The sequence below is a fragment of the Oryzias latipes genome, chromosome 16 (genome assembly GCF_002234675.1).
Source record: "Oryzias latipes chromosome 16, ASM223467v1".
NCBI lineage: Eukaryota > Metazoa > Chordata > Actinopteri > Beloniformes > Adrianichthyidae > Oryzias > Oryzias latipes.
The window spans coordinates 30795656-30816213 of record NC_019874.2 but is presented as its reverse complement, the minus strand read 5'-3'; the positions used below and the strand labels follow the sequence as shown (position 1 = coordinate 30816213).

The 20558-nt window shown below is 42.5% G+C and overlaps 1 protein-coding gene and 1 long non-coding RNA gene across 10 annotated transcripts in view; one reads left to right on the top strand and one right to left on the bottom strand.

The window, feature by feature from the left end:
• The window catches only part of LOC101169142 (thrombospondin type-1 domain-containing protein 7A), a 165335-nt gene that overhangs the window by 20112 nt on the left and 124665 nt on the right, over positions 1 to 20558 (top strand). The window lies entirely within an intron of this gene.
• LOC105356053 lies at positions 10365 to 11879 on the bottom strand. The gene is made up of 2 exons (XR_910332.2): positions 11254 to 11879; positions 10365 to 10730 (listed from the first exon to the last, which is right to left on the bottom strand). It is a non-coding gene; the product is annotated as an uncharacterized LOC105356053 (long non-coding RNA).

The following is a 20558-nucleotide window of genomic DNA, read 5'->3' as shown; positions in this document are numbered from 1 at the left end:
CCAGCAGCCAAAATTTAAAAAAAAGGAGAAACTCCTAGTCTGTATTGATCTACAGCTCCTCTGCAATCTCACATACATTTTTGTGATAATTGTGGCAGAAAAAGCTGGAAGTTGCAGCTGTTTTTTTCTAAAAGATGTAATAAAAGTTAAGTTAGAAGATTTAAAAACTGTTTGATGTGTGTTCGTTGTGGTTTCAAGACGTTTAACAAGGACGACTCATTGTGCGCTGAGATGCTGTCACTTTAACCCAATGCATCATGGGAGATGTAGTGATGGCAGACAGACTCTCTTCTCTGAGCTTCATTGTTTTGTTCACTTGTTCCACGGTCTGATTCTGTAGAAAGCTACACCGCTAAAGACGAGCTTTAGCTGGTATTTTTGTTGGAACTGAGAGACTTTATGAGCAGAATCAGAACAAGGAAGTGAAGACTTTAACCACTTCTGATTGGTCAGACTGATGACGTGTGATTAAGCCTCCAAGAATGATTGGTGGAGACAGTTAAAGGGGCGGGACTTTTCAGAAAACGTCTGAAGCTACGGCTAAATGGCGGTACCGTCATTCTGGAGATGGGAAATGTTTTTAGATTAGTTATTGAGGCCAATTTAGTCTGCTGTGGCACACTGGTTGAAAAACACTGCATTAGATCAGTGTTTTTCAACCAGTGTGCCGCGGCACACTAGTGTGCCGTGGGAAATTGCCCTCATTAACTGATCTAAAAGCATTTCCCATCTCCAGGAAATCAGCTCTTTGTTCATCCAAACAAGTCCTGATAAAACACTGAGTAGTTAGGAATATAAACGATCATAAAATACTTTTTTCTTTGTGTTTATTTGATTCTATTAAAGACATTTTGATAAGAATGACGGTACCGCGAAATAGCTGCAGCTATAACTGTACGGAAAAGTCTCGCAGCTTTTACTGTCTCCACGACTCCACCAATCATTCTTGAAGGCTTAATCACATGTCATCAGTCTGACCAATCAGAAGTGGTTAAAGTCTCCACTTCCTTGTTCCAATTTAGCTCATAACTCAGTCAGTTCCGACGAAAACACCAGCTAAAGCTCGTCTTTAGCGGTGTAGCTTTCCACAGAATCCGGTATCAGACCGTGGAACAAGTGAACAAAACCATGAAGCTCAGAGACGCGAGTCTTTATGCCGTTTTCTCGCAGTTTGCACACTACATCTCCCATGATGCATTGGCTTAATGAGTCGTCCTTCTTACATGTCTTGAAAACACAACGAACATACAGTTTGTATGTAACTTAACTTTTATTACATCTTTTAGAAAAACATCTGCAACTTCCTGCTTTTTCTGCCACAATTATCACAAAAATGCACGTCAGATTGCCGGGGGGGGTGGGGTGGGGGTGGGGGTGGGGGGGCTGTAGATCAAAACAGACTGAGTTTCTGCTTTTTTTTTTTTTTTTGGGATGCTGGTGTGCCGCGGGATTTTTGTCAAGGTTAAAGTGTGCCGTGGCTCAAAAAAGGTTGAAAAACACTGCATTAGACCACAATAAAAGCACATTATATTCCAATACAAGGTTAACATTCAGGACATAAAATGTTGTTTTTACAGTGTTTGCTCCTCTGGCTTTTCTAAATTGTTCTTTAGTTTAGGTCATTTCTGATATTTGCAGTGTTTTAAATTATTCCTGCCAGCATTCAACATTTATATTAGCTTAGTCTCCTTGGTAAACACAGTGCAAATGGAGAGGAAAGCTGAAGAACGAGGGATGCTGCTGACTGCTTTGTGGGAAGTTTTTTGGCTCGCTTCTGCTCTCCGGTTCAGAGCTGAGAGGAACCGCTGCCTTGCCAAAAGTTTTTTGGAAGCCATCCTCCAAACCTCCTTTCTTTGAAATGAGAAACTAAACCTCCGTTGACCTCAGGCTTTTATGTGTCCTCATTCTGGAGCTTCTACTCCAGTTGTTGTGACAGGCCATTGTAATTCATTTTTCTTGCTTTCTGCTCAGCATGCATGGTTGTCTTTTGCCGTTTCCTACAAAAAAGGTGCAAAGAGGAAGAAAAATGAAACGAGTGGATTTGTATTTTATTCATATTTTTTTTAAATTAGTGCAGCCTTCGTTCCCCCCAGTGGCAGCTGGGAAACGCTGGCCCGAACAGGAGGAGGCAGAGGATGCTTGGATGGATTTCTGCGACGGCTGTGCAAAGCCGACGTTATTTGAAAGACGCTTTGCATTTTCTTAGCTCACCTGTCAATTTGATTCAAAACATCTTGGAAAATCTCTGATTGTTTATTAACAACAACAACTGGAGTGCTTAATGTACTGATGCAATTTTTACATTTAAACTGTAAAAAAAGGAAAATAAATGAGAAGTGATTGAATGATAAGAACCAATAGATAAACAGATGGATAGATTGATTAATTCATGTTTTCCATATTATCTGTGTACTCTGCTCCATCTCGAGGTATATTATGCTGGCTCCCCCAGGATTTATTATCCTGCACATCCTGGCTTTATCAGGAATGTGTAACATCCAAATGAAAAGAATGAGGAGCCTCTGTGCTGCTCCCCGCCGCCGCTGTTGTGCACACCTGCCTTTCTGAATACACGTTCCTTAGAGGACAGGATTATATAGCTGTCACAGCTGTCAGTCATGGCCCCAGCCGCCCCCCCCCCTCCATCTACACACAATCAACCCTGCCCCACCACCGACACCTCCACTCGCCCATCTGTGCGCCCATCGCCGGCTGTTGCCATAGCAACAAAGAGGATACGAGGACTGTGTACGCCGGAGCCTCGCCCTGCTACCTGTGGCTGTACCTGTCACCCCGGCTTGACATGTATTTAATGGGAACTGCTGTTTAACCGTGTCGCAGTTAATTATGTGGCGGTTCTGCAGCCTGTTTTGATGGGACTTCCTGTGCATCTGCAGCCTGCGTGTGCAAAAAAACCCCCCACTTATTATCTGGGAAATTCTTCACTGCAAATGCTGCAAGAAGCTGTAAGCTTTGCATAGTTTCCCTGCTGCAACGCCAAAAAAAAACTTTATTTCCCCTTACGTTTTCATGACTGACAGTTATTAAAGCAGATAGCACATGTTCTAGATTACTGTATAGCACTTATAAATGGACTTATGTCTGTTCTTGTCTTTTTAAGGTGAGTTCTGTATTTACTTTAATTTAATTATTAATAATTGTCCACTAAAGAGACTGAAAAATGGATTCTACACTACAAAGTTGGGACCAAGTCATTGTCATAAGTCTCCAGATTTTGTCCTCAAGTCATTTCAATTCAGTTCCATTCAATTCAATTCAATTTTATTTGTATAGCCCAAATTTATAACCACAGTCGTCTCAGTGGGCTTAGTACGGTAATTGTAAAGTAAACATACAATCAAATGGATCATAAATGCATAGAATTCAATAAGATAATACTAAACGTTAACTTAACAGACTAAACTAAACTGGACATACCTGCCCTTAGACCCTCCTTCACGGTAAGGAAAACTCTTAAAAAAAACAGAATCCAAAATGAAGGACAGGCGATGTACCAGAACTCTTAGAGAAGAATTAGCTTATCTAACTCTACAACTACATGTTTAAAGTCCAGCAGAATAGCTTCATCCAGATGGAGTTGGGGGGACAGTCGGGGGCGCAAGACGAGCCAGAGACAGGATCCACAGCCAGGTGTAGAAGCAGTAGTAGAGGCGAGCCAGAGACGAGGTACACCGTCAGGAACAGGAGCACGGATGAGCCAAGTGGAATCTGGAAGCACTCCCACTCCCCAGGAGGGGAGAGGAAAAGAGGGACAATACATGAATCACTGCACCAAACAGAGGCATGGAGAACTAAATGATGAATAAATGATCAAGAATAGAGTAGAAGTAGATGAGAAAAGAGGACAGAACCCCAGTGCACCATAGTTACCCCAGCTTCAAATTTCTTGCAGCTACTAACAACTAATAGTTATTATTAAGTTTAATTAAAAAAACATTAAGTTAAGTAATCTCTGAATACTAACTAGTCTGACAATAATCCTGTCCACAGAGGAATGTTTTCAGTCTAACTTTGAATGTAGAATCTGAGTCGGCCTCTCTTCCATGAGCTGGGAGTTTATTCCATAAAACAGGGGCTTGGTGGGTAAACGCTCTACCTCCAACCGTACTTTTACTGATTCTAGGAACCACAAGCAGTCCTGCATTTAGTGAGTGAAGTGTTCTGATTGGATGGGAAGTCAAGTCCAGGTACAGCTGTTAAGTCTTTTGAGTCCTCCCTAGTCCTTTCAACAACAGATCAATAATATTTATACATGATATAAGAATAATAATATTTATGATTTATACTGGTTGGTCTTGGTGGACAATTTAAAAAAAGTAAAATAGATAAATATGATTCTAACAATAAATGTAGTTTTATCCTGCTGTGAATCAAACATCACAAAGAAAAACTGTCTTTGAAATGATATAATAGGAACCCGTGATCCACATGGAGGTTTTTTCAAGTATACGGTTCTGTTTATGGTCGTAAAGTCAAACCATAAATGTTTTTATAAACCTTTGTTAGCAGTATTTCCAATATCTGCACATGCAGATGATTAGATTTTTGTGTGATTATATCATCCATGCAGAAACAAATCCATGCAAATGTTCCTTTGGACCGGACCACAGCAAAGGCTTTTTTGGTTCAGTAAGCTCCTGAAACCTGATTCCTGTTGATCCCATTTTTAGCATGTGAACTCTAATGAGTTTGGGCTTCTTGGTGAAAATGTACAAACAAATAAAGAACCTTGTTCTCTGACTTAAGCTGACTTTAATTGGCTGCTTATTCAACCACAAATTATTAAATTCTATCCTCTGTCACGTAAAACTCAATCGAACCAAGACTGATTTTATTTTAAGACCTTTTTTTTCCAAAATTCTAAACAAAACTGAATTTCATTAGTGTGTAACAGGCTCCTGTTTTAGCTGAGGATGTCTTCAGCACTCATTTGCAAGTGTGTCAGTCCGCCTTCAGCGCTTCTTCTGAGCCAGTGATGTGGCAGAGACAAACCCAGGGCGATCTCTGTCTGAGTCGCCTGAGTTTGTCACAACGACTCAGGAAGCTTTTGTGAAGAAGTGGGAGAGTCTTAGGAAAAAAAACAAAAAGCTTTGGAACCTCTACAAAAAAAAGTATTTAAAAGAATAAATGAAGATGTTTACGGAGTGAAAGCAGTGAATAAAGTAGAGTAGATCCTGATGGAGCAGAAACGCGAAGCGTGAGAAGGATTGAGTTCAGGCTGAAAGCAGCCTGATCTGAGACCCGTTTGTGTTTTCTCTTCACTAAAATAATTTCAGGTTTCGTGCTTTTTAAGTTGGTTTTCTGCTTTAGTAAAAACAGAGAAAATTGGAAAAGAATTATCCTGGAACTGGGATTTGTTCCCGGAAGCAAACAAAGGTTGAACGGATTGTTCTTTGTTGGCTGTGGGTCTTAACTCGACTGCAGCATTCATGGCAGTCTGGTTACTTGAAGTGCTGACAGAAATCCGTGCACTCCGGCTTTCTTCAGGCCATCCAGTGACTGGTGTTGATCCATATGCTGTTTGAGAGGCTTCATCGCCCCGACCAGCGTAAGACGCAGGAAACACTGGTGGTTGTGTGGCTGTGAGCCCCCCGAGCCTGTCTGAATATGGGAGGGAAATGTAGGTCAGTCCTGCTGTTGTAGCCCAGCAGTGAACCCGCCACTCAGAGTCTGGAAAACACCAACTGGCACGAGGACTCGTGTAAATTAGCACGTGACTTTTTTTGACACCAGGGTTTCATTGATCTTCGTTTTTGTATTTTTTAGTAGACCCACTATCAAAAGAAAGTACTACAACGGTTGTGAATATGTTTAAATCTCAGCCGGAAGAGTCAGCATGGGAGCGGTGTAACTAGCAACAACAGCGGGGGGGCTCTTCGTGTCCTATGAATAATACTTAAGAGAGGCTCACTCCTGATCAAAACGCACTCTGGTGCACCCTTGATTTGCAGAGGATAAGGATCATTAAAGCAGGGCCGTCCATGCTCCTCCTCTCCATAGTGTGTCGGGTCTCCAGTGGTTCTGACGGGATCTGGAAAAGCCTGCAGCACTTTGCTGTTTGAAGGCTGCAGAAGCAGCAGAAATGATGGAGGAGTGCACGGAGAGGCTGAGTGGGCGTGATGTGCAGATCCGTTCAATTGAACTAAACTGTTGGAAAAGGAAGGCGCCCTTTGATTCTCCATCTTAGTTTTTTAGATTATTCACTTCAGACTTTAGTTTTTGTAAGTGTCGAATTGGAGAGGTTTATTTTTATTCTGAAGTTTTGAATGGACATTTTGAAAATCAAAACTTGATTTTCTGCATTGCAAAAAAAGAAGAAGTGTCTCCTAAAGGTCTGAGTCACGTTCAGCCATACGGGGCTTGACCCGTGTGGGCGTCTCTGGTTGTTGGGTTGTCGATTATAGAGAGGATCTTATGGTCCCATCCTGATTAAAACTGTGTTTTTGGTGTTTTAAACATGTTTTTGCTGCATTTTTCTGATGATTGAGAGCATTTATAAAGACAATTAAGCTTCTTTCTTTATTTAAATCGTTTTAAATCAGGAGCAGGAGAAAAAAATGCAGCTTGAAAAAGATTGTAGAAAATACGGTGGGCGGAGCTTCAAGCTCCCTGCTCTGCTCCATTCTGATACATCCACTGTCAGACAAATAGATCTACGAACGTAAACTACGTCTAAACTGGATAGCTCTGATACTGCTGCCATTTTTGTTGCACCGCTAATGTTAGGTTGGAGTGTGTGCTAGCAGGAGAGAATGTAAACATTGAGCTCTCAGCAATGGGGAGGGGATGGGGGGGGGGGGGGTTGCGGGGTCTCTCTGCATCAGCGGTACCGCCCACAACTCTGAGACAAATTTCTAAATTCATTCTGCCGCTCTGCAGAAACTATGTTGGAGAAAACGGTAAAGGTTTTTGCTAAAAACGGCATAATCATTATTAAAAGACCATTGGGAACGCTTTGAAAATCGATCATAAGATGATTGGAGTGGGACTCAAGAGTGAGCGCAGGAGTGTCTTACAGTCCCCTTGAGGCTCGTACAGCCACCTAAAAAGGAAACGTACCATCGTCATGTGTGTCTATCCTCATCATGTAACAGTCAGGCTGCAGCCAGGACCGCACACTTGTTACGTGAACAGCACTAACGGGTATCTTGTACAATCTGCAGGATTTGGGGGGTTGGATTTTTCGTGCAAGTCACCTGTGTAAACCATACAGGTATGACCAATTTGTGACCCCCATACAGCCCGTATCCACCTGTAAGGACAGTTGGGACTTATAGGGCTTTAAGGACAGAACTGTTCTGTGAAGAAAGCAAAGCACTGAAGCAAAGTCATAAATGTAGAAAACTGAAATTCCTCCAAATTGGATTGAAAATGGTTTATTTGAAGCAATCAAAGCAAGAATAATGCATAATCCACACCGTTTTACATCCATACAAAGACGCATCAAACATAGGATAATTAGTCATCAAGTCAAAGAAAGGGAGTGGAAGGAAACAAACTTATATAATCCCACCCAAATGTTTTCAATGTTGGAGAAACACAACAAACCCTTTCAGTCAGGACCGTTATCTGCTGAAGAACGACCCACTAATGAGCTACTTTGGCCATTTTCATCTCTTTGTCTGAAGATTTACTTTCAATCATACCACATCTGCATATTATAGAAAGTCAAGTATGTTACTAGGGTTACAAAACATCAGAGTTTTCTACTATTTTTTCTTTATTTTTTACGCTAAGTCTTAGATGAACTGGATGATTCTGTGTTTCGAAGCATTTAATTTGTTTTTGTGATCAATAACATACTTTACCAGTAAACATCAGATACAATTAGCTCTCAAACAAGCAGGAGATAAATGTGTTAAATTACTGCTCAGTTCCTGGATAGCCTGTGTGGAGTGACGGATAGATAAGCCTTATCTTGATGCTTGAGGCTCACTAGCTTGTTCGGAAATAATTAAAACGATGGTAAACAAGAAAGCAGCGCCTTTTCAGGGACTATTTTCTGCTTCATTTATGACAGCTGGCTGGTATAAACACTGCCGCTTGCTCACCGTATTCATCACATTCATGAAACTCTTCTGGGTAGTTTGACCAGAGGCTGAAGATTGATTTATTGATGTCGTTTATTTTTTTTTTAGCTCTGGAAGTGAAACTTTAAAACATTTTCTTAAAGGACGAACTTTGCTCTGACTTTCTTTGGTAGATTTGAAGCACAAATATAACTGGAAAAATAAACAAATACATAAGTCGGCTCATAATTTCCTGTTAACGATTCTTTAAAAAAGGCCTTCTGAGTTTCAGTGAGACTTAAAAGGTTTCCTCTTTTCTGGTTTAGAATTATATTAAAATTAAAGTCCATGCAATCATTTATGTGATAGAAGTTGAGGCTCCTGTTCTCAGAGAAGGAAGAAGGTCCTCACTTCTCCATCTCTGTTTTCACTGGTGGAATGCAGTAAGTCAAATGCAGTATCAACACAGGTCAACAATGCGATGAAGACAAGAGCCGATTGACTCGCCAAAATAGGTCGGGCAGTACCTATGCGCACGACAGTAGTACCTTGTGAAGAAAAATGCAAAAAAGAAATAACAATAGACTAGAAGACAAGTTGTAGGTAGAAGGTGCATGTGAAAATTGAGTAAAAAACAAATAAACTATGTAGAAATACAGAGGGATAGATACAGAGTCCATGTGAAATTAAACACAAATGGTGAACTTGGGATGTTTTTGCACATATTGCTGTTCGTACTTGATTATCGAAGGTGCTATTTGGACTCCCTATGGAGTCTTTTTGTATGTGCCGGCGGGCTCCTGTATCGTCTGCCAGAGGGTAATAGTTGGAGTGGAACAGAACTTGTGTTCCGCATAACAAGCAAACGCCGGAAACAAATCACATTTGTTGTGCGAGGCGCCACTTTACAGCACTTTGCTAAACGTTTGTCCCACTTTTCATTCCCATTGATCGATGTAAAACACTTTTGTGTGCAAACAGTGTCCCTCTGGATCTGTAAGGTCTGAAAGTTTCTTCTCTGACACCAAAGAAGACTTTCCAAAATGTGCTTTTTAAAGGTTGTAGACTGATCATAAATCATTTTTCTGGAATGGAAAGCTGAATTTGAAGTAGCTCAACAATAAATGTGGTTAAAAGTACAAGGTAACATTTCACAAACCTGCAGCACTTTTGTCGTTCTAATTATTGGAGTCGGGTTACACTGAAAGGTTCATCGTGTGTCTGTTTTACTCATTCATGATTCAGTGCATCAACACATCTTTATATCCAAATATTTACTAAACCTGACACAAGAAGGGATTTCTCAATGTGGTTACACATTTGTGGCTTCAAAATAGTTTTTTTCAAAGTCATATTTCCCCCCGGCTCCACAGAGATCCTTAAAGCATATTTTGATACCTTTCTATCAGCCCTCAAAGTGCTTATTTGTGGCGCTCACACACATTCATGACCTAATGGAGGCTTTGGGGTCAGCGTGGAGTTTCTCGCCTGAGGACACGTGGACTCAAACTCCCAATTCTTCCGGTCAGAAGGCAACATTTCCTGAGACGGCAGACGGCTTGAGACATTCGTTATTTCTCCATCATAAACGAAACCAAAGCAACTCTAGAAAACACCTAAGTTCTTCTTTTGTGAAGGCTCTCATTCATGGGTTCATCCCAGGAAAAGGGGGCGACATGTCTTAGAATTTAAAGACTACAATCCGTGTTTTGGAAACAAAACCTTTGCTGTTATGGTCTGGCAAGAGAAGTTTAGAACTGATACAAACCCTATTAGTGCAACACCAAGCTGCCTATGAAGAACACTTCACAGAATCTGAATTTATCCCCTTAAATTTGATCGGGCTGGTTGTTGCTAAACTAAGCTGGATCATTTATTTAGAAAACAGCTATTAGCCTCAGAAAATTTATAAGAAAGGTTTTTATTAGTTCCCCACATTTTTTTAGCAGAAAATGGTATCTGACGACCATTTTTTTAACTGTCATCGTCTGAATCAATTTTCATATTTAAAACATGAAACAAAACATTAAAATCTAAATTTGTGTTTTAGCGATCTGATCCGCTGTTTTATAGGTAATGCTTTTCTAATAATATATATTCTCGTACGTCTTTTGTATGCAGTGGTGGACCGTGCATTACACACCTTCAGTAGTGCTACGTCTGAATCGCTCAAACCCTCATGAACCATTTTACGAGGCAGAAACCAGCTTTGTGTTGCAGATTGAAAGTTCCTGTAGCCACAAAAAATGCCTCTAAATAAACCGAATAAACAAAACTGTAAACAAATCTGGTTATGCAACTACAGCCAGCACAAAACATTGAAAAATAACCACATACATTTGGAATATTATTTATTATGGAATGTATCATTTCACACATCAAAAAATAGGAATATTTGAAGACATAATCCATCCTCCTCTCTTTCCTCAAAAACAGTCCATCACCTTGTCATGTAGATTATCGCTTCAGTTCCATCCAGAAGTCCTTTCTATTCCATCAAGGCCAGTCCTGAGAGCCCAGTCTGTCCGGTTGTGTTTCTGCGTAGGTTTGAATTCACTTTAGAGACGAAAAAATGTCCGCTGGACAGACGCAGTGGACACGGGGACGGTCAGCGCCAAACACATCAATCTGGAATACTGCTTCATGATTCACTTAGATTTTTCTGATGAAGGAAGTTGAGGAGATCAGTGGGAGATTTTCCTGCAATTCAATAATTAAAATTAACATTAATGAAGTAATCATTACAGTCAGCTCTGTTTTTAACTTAGACAGATAAAAAAAATGCTCTGTGGCTCTGTGTCTCTCTTTTTAGCGTACTAATGCACGTTCAATCAGAAGGTCTGAATACTGTGACGCTGCCTAAGTCTGCTAGAAGGCCCCGGTGACACCAACTCAAAATCTGATTGGTTAAAAGAAACGAATGTCAGACATTGATTTTGCATTAGAGGGCCTTCAGAATGAACAGTGAAGGCCTCTTTAGCTCCGACTCTGCCTGGCAACAAAGGGCAGCTGAAATGCGATTGGTTAAATGCTCCAGTGTGAAGATACGTCTGTTTGGAAGCAGCATAACCATCATAAACACAATAAAAGGGAATGGACAGACCATTTGGAATGATATAATGAGTATGCATGGATAAAGTATAATGAACACATGATTAAGATATTTTTTAGGCCTTCAGAGAAGGCCTTGAATGCCCTCATTCTACCACTGTTTGTATGTTACCTTCTGCGTGGAGTTTGCATGTTCTCCCCGGGAATGCATAGGTTTTCCCCAGGTACTCTGGCTTCCTCCCACAGTCCAAAGACGTGCGTCATAGGTTGACTGATTACTCTAAAGTTGAATTTTGAATGGGTGTGTGATTGTGTGGCTCGGCATCAGACTGGCAACTTGTCCAACAGTAGCCAGGTTAGTGTCTGGCAACTCCGTGACCTCGACAGGAATCAAACAGATTAAGAAAATGGATGGATGAATGGATAAATACATTAAAAAATGCATTTTTATTACATTAACAACTAAAGGATTTGGGATTATGAAAAAACATGTTTCAAGTTAGAAAGCCTCACAAAATAGAGAAGATCTAATGTAATGCAAAGCTCAAGTACAGATAAAGATCAACAGGTTTTGCCGGTTGATGCTTTTGCAAAAAAAACAACTGTCCAACATTGGAGGGAAAAGGTTCCTCCAGTATTGTCAGATATGACTTTATTACCACAGATCAAAACATATAAACAGGACGTATGAAAGGAGAAATTTCAATAATTTCCACACACAAACCAGACAGCATTCCTTCAGGCCGTAAGGCAGGAGTGTCAAACATACGGCCCGTGGGCCGTATCCGGCCCGCCAGGTGGTTTAGTCCGGCCCACACATGAAGAGCAAAACTGTTCAGCATGTTTAAAAAAGAAAGCACGTTTCTAGTCCATTCCTGTGGCGAGTTGTGATTTTTTTTAAAGAAATAACCGAAATGCGCAATTCTGCCACCAGGGGGAGCAAAGGAAAAGCAAAACAGGTGAAACATCATATGTTTGCGCGTGCCAAAGGTGAAACCTAACAGCTCTGCTTCTGGGTAAGATGCAGTCTGTTTCCCTGCGAGCCTCAAGGCTGTTGTGTTGCTATAAGGATGATCAATAGTGACACAATAATGACCAAAACATTGTCAAAAAGAAGTGGATTGCTGAGCTTTCCAGGAAAAATGGACAGTTTTCTTTTTAGGCGGGGTGTTTCTTTTTTTTTGCGTAGCCCCTCTTGAGGTTATTATCGGGATTGCTTCCGTGTCAGATGTAAAATATTAAGTCAGTACAAAACTGAAAAGACCTTTTTCTTTTAAGAGAAATTCATTTTATTTGAGATCCATTGGCCTCTGTGAATGAATGTGTAATAATAAGTGATTAGGATACCATGTTGGTTGAGGCATTTTTCCAACTGAGTAAAAAAACAAGTACAAAGGTGTTGTTTTGTTTTTATGTTACCGGTCCGGCCCACTTGAGATCAGACGGGTTGAATGCGGCCCCCGAACCAAAACGAGTTTGACACCTCTGCCGTAAGGCGCAGCTTTTATCCAAATTCAACTGTGTGTTATAATGTAAAGGATCTATTCTAATTGTGCTTCCTGACCTGGAACACATACTCTATGGTACGAGGGGCTCAAGCATCTGTCCAAACGTTTTGGCATGATTCTGGTAAACTACGAAGCCGTTGGTGCACTGAGGGGAATGGAGTCAATTTAGTTATACGTTTGAATTCAGCCAACTAAAACCACAACATTTTCATATAAACATGCATAACACAGTTCACATGAAAAACTTCCCATCTCCTTTGACCAATCGCTTACCAATTGGTCCCTCAAGGCATTATGGGTAGTGTAGTCATACTACATTATCTGACTGTTTTGTTTCCCCCTTTAACATCAGAGTTTTAGCTCCGGTTTTTACATTCTTTCCACTACCGTAACTATTCAGCTGTTTACGTTGTTCCGGTAATTTCAGCAGATTCTGAAGAGGGAGGGAAACGGCATATCGTATGGCCAGCCACTATTCCCCCGCTCCAGAATCAGCTGCTGGACGTCGATCGCGTCAACAGCCAGGAAGTATCTCACAGTTATTTTGGTGACACCGCCAACATCTCCAGCGTTAACGGGTCGATGTGTCTTATAATCCAATGCGAGTTGTGGTCAAAAAATGCGGAAATTGCGTCTCTGCATCATCAGTTGTCAAACATTTGTCTCCATGGTGAGTCTGTTTGGTCCTCCCAACCATGGGGTCAGACCCAAAAGAGGCTGAGACCCCCGAGTACACGATAGAAATCTTTACCGCTGATGGGGCCCTCCTGTCAAAAAAGACGTCTTGCGGCTCCGGCATGGACCGCCGTGACGCTGGCACGGGGAGCAGGAGAAGAAAATGTCAGACAAAAGATTTAAAGCTCAAAAGAAGAGAGATGATGGAAGTAGTGTGAAAAGTAGAGCATGGCAGAAACAAAAAAGCCCCACTGTGAGAATGAATGCAGACTCTGGGGATGAAGCTGCACCCTCTAAGAAGAGAACTAACAAGCCTCCCTGTGGTGTTCTCTGCTGCCAAATGTTATGACTGATCAAGTCAGAGCTGCACTCTTTATTAGCGTTGATCACACATCGCCAGTCGAGTTTTTCTGCACAGAAGAGCACCCCTCCTTTCCTTCTTCAGAACTGTGTTCCCGTCTGTCGGCTTCACTTCATCCCCCATATTGTCGTAGTCCTGTCAGAGCAGACAAAGGAAAGCTGCCGCCATCACACACCCTTCAAAGATGGCATTTTGGCCTCTGAAACAACACCCGTTCGTCATTCCATCGCTTCACTGTCAGCTCTAATCTAGAGCTTTGCCTCCATCACAGATGAAGTCAATAACATTTGTGGAAAGACCAGAACTTCAAAGGACCAAAGGGGCTTTACGGGGAGGTTTCTGTGTGAGAACAGACCCACCCTGATCATTTCTGCAAACTGCTGCAGAGCCGTTTGATTCTCTTCAAATGTGGTGCACGGGGCTATTAAAGCAGCTTTGATCCTCCACCTACTGGGAAGCATCTGAAAGTGACTCTTTAGGGGAGAAAGTGCCCCTCCAAGGGTCTCATCTGCATGCGGAGGACTGTGCCTGCAGCGGTGGGGCAAACCCACATCCAAATCCAGCCAAATTCACAGCCAGACTGTACCTGCTCACATGAGGAGGACTCCGCGGGGGATGCCTTTAATCGCCCAATGAGCTGCAGTCTGTTCTAATTCAAGGGCTGCTTAGCACTGAAAAAACCTCTTGGCCCTTGAAAGCAGCACAATGTCAGCCGCTGAAGCTGCAGCAATTCTACCAGAACCAGTGAAACCACTACAGCCTTGGTCACACGCACCAGGGTCCTACGACCCTAGGGGTCAACCCTCTGGCTGCATCTTACCTTTTGTAGTTCCCATCAGGCTTTTTTACAACCACCTCAAGGGACGTCATGAAAATGGAACGTACCATTTTTGGACGTGTGGTGAGTGTATTGATAAGTTTCGTACAGCGAGGTCAGAGTACTGGACCCTTAATGATAACCTGCATGCGTGGGCCCGTGCACGTGATGTGTAAGTGCCCGTTGGACGCCCACACAAACTACACTCCGTCTAATTTCCTCATTTCTAACAGTCGGGCTGCAGCCAGGAGCGCCCACGGATGAAAAATCTTCACGTCATGCATGAGTCTCACCCACTTCCCCCTCCATCATGTGTTGAATATGACCTGTCGCCCGCGATATTCCCGTAGAAAACCGTCCATTTTCTCTGAGCGATCAACGACCTTACTACTTCCTGTGGGTCACCGTCTTCCACCCTACGGGTCAGACCATTTCTCCACCCATAGGGACAGTTAGGACTACAGCTTTACCTTTGAGGAAAACCTCACACAAAATGAAACACAACCATTTAAACCCTAGAACAGATGGCAGACGCCTCAGTAAAACGTTCTTCATGTTTCGCTCCCGTCTTGTTCTCTGTTTTCTTACATTTTTGGAAAGTAATTTAAAGGCCATCAAGCAGAAAAATGTTTTAAGCAAAAACATGTAAATCTTTTAATTTCTTGATTAAATATAGATATAAACTCTGCAAAAGCCTTAAATTGTAAATAGGTAATCCTTTATATCTTATTACAATCCACTGAAGGTAAATAAAAATGATTTCATTCATTTTAATCTTCAAATCCAAAAAAAGATGACAGGATTACTCTGCACCCAAAACAGGTGTATAGTTATTAATCTCAAGCATGATTAAGATTTCTGTTATTTTAGTTTCCAGGTCAGGTTTGTGTTTATTGAAAATATTTTTTATTCTTTATTTGCGTTACTTTAGTGGTGATTGTTGTGTTCATGAGACATCATTTCATCGATTTATTATCATGATTGGAGAAAAATTAATTCATTTTATTAAAATTACTTTTGGAAATTCCCAAGAAGGAATGGAAAGATGATATAAATATCCAAAAAGATTTGACAAAGGTTTTTCTGCAGTTTTATAATCGCTGCGTCTAAAGGTAAACAGTTCTTTAAATCTGCGTCTACGATGGATCCAAAGCTGCAGCGTCGTGCGATAATGAGGATATAAACGGCACAAGTGAAAGGAAATGTGCCGCCGTTCACTTTGAGCATCTGCAGAGTGTCCAACACGTGTGTGATCCACATCTGGCCCGTGCATCATTAACCCACATTGACCTGCGCAGACCTCTGAGCAGCTGCAGCCGGCGCCATGCAGTCGATGTGAGACAAACACCAGCGGCTCGTTTCCTCCGTCACTCCACGATCTGGATGCAGCCGTTTGTGAGGGCGGAGCCAACGCAGGGATCATGATGGCGGTGTGTGTGTTTGTGTGTGTGTGTGTGGGGGGGGGTGTCCTCTTTCTCCTGTGGTGGTGGATGTTGCAGCAGCTTGCTCACCTGGCAGCCCTCCCACCCCCTGCCCCACTCTCTGGCGATTACCACTGTAATCCATATTTAATGGACTCGGCTCAGTCCCTCCTCCCGTCCTGATGCCTGCTCCCGATTAAAGCTCCGCCGCGTCTCCATCCAGATGTCACGGCTGGACTCGGTGAGAGTCGGAGAGTCTGTGATGCAATCCGGAGCCCTTCCCCTCTTCCTGTCAAAAGAAAGTTTAAAAAAAAGAAAAAGCTGTCTTCTTTGGGCCTTTTGAACTATTTCTGCGTACGCCTGTGGGCTATGGTAGAGCTTACCTGGAGCTGCGGCGGCGGCGCAGTGAGAATCAAAGGGCAAAAACTGTGTTTTGAGATTGGAAGGTGGCGGTGGTTCCAGCTCCTGATGGCGCTCGCCAGCGAGCGAGGTGCGAGGGATTTCCTTCACCTCGGACCTCCTCCTCCTCAGTGACTCATCCATTAGCTGCTGTCTCACTGCTGATGCAGAGGTTTAATATCATCTAGCCGTTCCTTCGGGGCTTTGTTCTTTTTTTTTTGCTCTGTAATTTATGGCAGAATCCAAGGCGGGGAGGGGGGGGTCATTTATTCATAATGCACTTCACTGTGATGCCGTCTCTCAAAATGTTCTTGTAATTCTCAAGAAACCTTCATTGATTTCAGCAGGCACGTCCAAAGTGTGGCACCCAGGGTGAATTTGAACTCAGCCTATTTTAAAAATCATGTGGCAGTCAGCTGGAAAACATCCATCCAACAGTATTTTATATTTATAAGAGGGCAGCAGCTTTGCAGCCACAGTGGACTGATCGTTCTGGGAACATTATGTTTCCAAGCGTGAAAACAGAATGCTCCCAAAACGATCAGTTTTTATTTTCAAGTTTTTCCACATTTTTAGCCCCGTTTGTTCTTGTTTTAGATCTCTGGAAGGACGCTGCTCTCACAGAGTTTGGACTGGAAATCTGCATTATTTTAATGTTATTTGGTTGGAATTCAAGAGACAGTTTGGGATTTTTTTTAAGTAGTATTTATCTTCTTAAATAAACTTCTGGCGTTTTAGCTGCTTGTCTGAAAGTTTTTTTTTCATTAAGCATGATTCTGTGTAACTGAAGCTACAGTCCTCAGCTAAAGCACCATCATTCCTTCCTGTAACACCAGTTCAGTTCCCAGCTATGACTGGGAAGTCTGACTCTATATGACAAATGGATTGAGGTGGCGTTCCAAACAGGAAGTACCTGTTGGCTCCAAGAAGCCAAAATCCCATGAATGTCTATAAAGAAATAAACAGCTGTTACTATTCAGTTGATCAGAATAATTATTCTGGCTTTTTTAAAACATCTTTTTGAAAATACTCATTTTGTTCAGGACATTTTTTTCTGTTGCTCTAGTTATAAACGGACCAATCAGAAGCCTCAATAAAGGTAGGTGGAGCCTGCTGGTCCTCACGTACAACATTCAGAGCATTTGTTTGCTGTTTTTTTTTTTTTGTGGCCCGCTTTTTAACCGGTAGAGCTGTGGCCTTCCAACAAGCTCACTCCTGATTGGTGAGAGTGGTTACCATAGAAACATTGAGCAGACGTCGTCTGGCTCAAATATCGTCGCGAAAAAAGGCGACTGAATTGACTTAATTTGGTTGGAGCTCTCTTCCAGAGCGGCAGGAGTTCATCAGAACTGTGGACTGGTAGTGTGGAGCAACCCCCTCCTCATTTCCCATCATCCATTGTTTACATGTTTCTCCCACTATAGCTTACATGTCCTCCAGAGCGGGTGTTTAGGACTAAAACTGATCAACCTTTAATGCTGGCTGAAGCTTTAGGATGCCTTCTCGTCCTCAAGTGAACCAGTAAAAGGAGGAATTCCCTAAATGCTTCGGAGCATTCCTCTGTGGTTCCTCTGTGGTTCTGTCCCAGTTCTGCTGGAAGCGGCGAAGGTCTGAACTTATCTGCAGGCCGTCCATCCGTTGCAGAAAGCATATGTGCCTGAGCTGGCAGCCATATGGGAGTGATGGCAGCCTCCCCATCACTTCTGTGGAGCAGCGATTTGCCTCTTTGTGTTGTTGCAGGGAAATGTATGCTTCTGCTGAAGTGGACAAACAGCCAATCGGTGTTATTGATTTGCCCGCCGGTCAATCCGTTAACTCGAGTAAATGATCTCCCTGCGGGAGGAATTCCTTTAAACCTCCGAGCGCTTCCGTTTATCCGAACGACTTCTTAATTAGCTTGGTGCGTTTTTAACAGACAGACGTATATTTAGAAATCTGGACATCTTTTTTAACCAAAACAGCGAAGATGTTTGTGAAAAAAATTCAAAGCCGTAGATGGGCAGTGACCAAAAAAAAAAGGAAAAGAGCCTTTTATGTCTGGGAAAAATCGAAGCGGCAGACCTTTACACCAAAGAGGCACAGAAAGTCCGGAGCGGCGTCCGTCCTGTGGCTGCCATCAATATCCTAGCAACAGTCTCCCAGGAGCGCCATAATCTCCCCAATCCAGCCAATTAACAAGTGAACAGAGTGAGACGGGGAGGTTAGAGGAGCAGGGACTGACATTCAGGCTCACGGCTTCATCACTTCCACTTGACACCACAGATATTTCACTTCCAACCAGGTGGTGTTTGTCTCCGTGTTCGTTGCAGGTTTTCTGATGTTATTGGGCGCCGCGCCACCTGTCAGTGGCGCTCTGATGATCTGTCAGCATGGTGATCGTCTCAGGTTGAAACAAACACAAACACGTTTAAAAGGCTTACATTCCTTTCCCGAAGTCACGATATAAACGTTTGTCACACCTAAATCCTTAAGGCGTCAAACCAATTTATTACAAATTTATCATACTTTACTTATAAACCAGAACACACTTTTAAATACAGATTTATAAGAAATTGTTGAACATTTGTCATTTCTATAAAATCTTGATTGTTTTTAAATTTGTTTTATTCTTCTGGGCAGATTTTGATGTTTTTCTATCGTTCTCTGCTGCTGACCCCCAAACTTCCATGTGCTTCACCTCATGACCTTAAGGCCGTGTCACACAGCCCCTACGTGCGTTTTGTGCATTTTCCACGTATGAATTCATCGTTCGTCAATGTGCGCAGATGCCTGTCAACGATGTCATCCGTCTGGTCTTTACGTGAATTCAGTTTTGAGCTGTTCACATTCTTTAGTTGGTTGAGAATTTCGCAATTTATGTGTATTTTATGTAGTTTATACGCAAATGTTTAGTTTTCCACGACCGCTCCACGTGTGGCTAACAGACCTTTACGCATGTACCACCCACTTAAAATTCTAAGATCATGCACATTTTACATTTACACATTTAAAATGACAAAATTGACGCATGAATCACCAATAAATTGCATATAAACAACGCAATAATCACGCACGGTTCATGTTTTTCATTGATTTACGTGTGCTTTGCGTGGTTGATTCGTACTTGATACATCTGTGAACATTTCGCGGTAAGAACTCCTTTCTTTGTCCGCGTATTTCTACTTATGACCAAATTATATCCGAGAAAGATGCGCGTTCGTAGTGGCTGGGTGACACGGCCTTGAAGTAGGATACTTGTTCTATGGATTATGAACTCTGGACGCATGATCTCACTGTAAAACTCATTAAATCTGACCGCACAGACCTGCTTTTGGGTGTAAAATCTGACTTTTTGAGCTACGTTCACGTTGAACACGATTAGCGCATCAGGGGCGTCCAGTTTCCATGTTAAGTCAATGTACAGATGTAATCAGAGGTCGTGTGGCGTGATGCCTCCAGGGTTCAAATACCTGAACTTTGGCGAAGAATTCAAATTTACTACAACCAATCAGAATCTCAGCTTTAGCCCGTGTTGATGATCTCAGAAACCCAGACATGGAGATGTGATCCCCCATGCTTTTATAGAGCTCTTCAAGAAAAAAGTGATCTCTCAGCATCATCTGTATCTTCCATGTAGCACTTAGGCTAGAAACTTCTGACTTTAGCTCCTCCCACGTGTGGCATGAGCAGCAGGTTTATTAACACATTTTTGGACAAGTGTCCAGCAGCGACTTGGATGCTCAAATCGCGTTTGGCAGCATGATGATGGGAGTCGAGGCAGAACTATTTCTTGTGGTCCCACACCATCACACCGCCGCCACCATGTTCTTTTGAATGCTGTGGATGAAGACCTCTGATGGGTACAGCGATTTGCTCCTGCTGTGGTTTGTGTGTCTTGGGTCACATGATGATCCGGTCCTGACAGTCCTTCTCACAGACGGGATTGTCACCGCTCAGCACCCTGGGCTTCTTTTATGGGGGGGGTGGCAGTTTGGTGGCAGTATTGCCCTTGGGCACTTACGCTGCACGGAGCAGCTCCTATGAATTATTAAAAAAGGTTGGTGCGTTCACTTGCAGAGTTGACATTGAGCTGGTTGTAGCGGTTCTTCATCTTCAGGACCCCCACCCCCTCGTGGAGAAAGCCCCCACAGCGCTGAGTCTCCGCCTCCAACCGTGAACCTTCACAGGCGGCGTCTTCAGGGTTTGACAGCACAGAGAAGCTTCTCCTTCCCTTCAGGAGTGACGGATCCCGGCAGGTCCAACGTCTCTGCCACATTTGTAGGTCCTGCCACACATTTTCACTGAGCAGGAGGTGGG